This window comes from Morone saxatilis, unplaced genomic scaffold, assembly GCF_004916995.1.
Source record: "Morone saxatilis isolate NCDOM2014 unplaced genomic scaffold, NCSU_SB_2.0 Contig18, whole genome shotgun sequence".
NCBI lineage: Eukaryota > Metazoa > Chordata > Actinopteri > Moronidae > Morone > Morone saxatilis.
Window position 1 is genome coordinate 27,494,837 of NW_023339740.1, and position 1,095 is coordinate 27,495,931.

General features: G+C 39.2%; 1 protein-coding gene across 1 annotated transcript in view; it reads right to left on the reverse strand.

The window, feature by feature from the left end:
- The window catches only part of podxl2 (podocalyxin-like 2), a 26,093-nt gene that overhangs the window by 8,351 nt on the left and 16,647 nt on the right, over nt 1-1,095 (reverse strand). The window lies entirely within an intron of this gene.

Genomic DNA, 1,095 nt, shown 5'->3' on the forward strand with positions numbered 1-1,095 from the left:
TGTGAATGCTAAGAAGCTCTCAAAGCACCAGAACAACTATTTCTTCATGTCTGAGCCGGTCTGCATCTGCATGAATATCTTATTAGAAAGATTCCTTCAGGTCTTGTTTGACATTTGCTGCTGACGCTTTCGAAGGATTTCTTAACATCACCCTGAAAATAACTGCGTGTGACATAAAACCATTTATTTCAGTCTATTTAACCAAAGAAATAAGGAAACTGCTCCAACACGTAGCTGCTTTTACGACTCTAATCAAATGTTTGATGGTCAGTCAAGGTTAAAGTGAGCATTAAGGTTTGGGATTTATAGGAATTTAGTGGCAGAATTTAAGCAAGGGCATTATTTCCACCGGGGAAATTATCGTCCACAACTTATTAAAATCACTTTTTTGTCCTATTAACTTTTATTGCTCCTGGCTAATGTCCGGTCTGGACAAAATGGGACTGCAGGAACTCAGAGATGGTTGTGCATCTTTAGAGACCTGCTCCATATTAACATCCCTCAATGTCCTGCTCAACCGGCGGATCGTGATCTGAGCCGACAGAGCGCAGGTGAAGATGAAACCATTTTATCATCACTATCTTGTTGTCTTGTCTTGACACAAGGGTGTATACATATATGTCGATACGTATACTGAATAATTTTATGTTATTCTATGAATTTGATTACCCTTTTCTTTGTGTGTGTTTCATTTTGTTATACAACCTTGTGTTGTGCAATGACATGAATTTCCTTCATTGTTTGACTGTTTCAGGTTGATTTTATAACTGAAGTCTGTCTGAACACTGTTTGTCCTTCCACCACAGTCCATATAAGGGAAGCTCGAAGTGGATAGAAAATGTTTATTATACTTGTCTGAGTGGCCTTCAGTTGTTACTGTCTCTCAGAGGAATAACAAGCTGCAGCAAGTGGTGCTTAGCAGACTTTATATGCCCTGGGTTTCGCCCTTCAGGCTACTTACAAGCTGCCCTACCTGCAGAGACTAGTCAGGGCTGAAAGGTAGAGCCTAATACATTCTTCGGGTTAAAAATCCTTTTTATTTCCATAATATTGTCCTAAAAAAGATTTGCATATCAACAGGAAAAATGTTGCCCT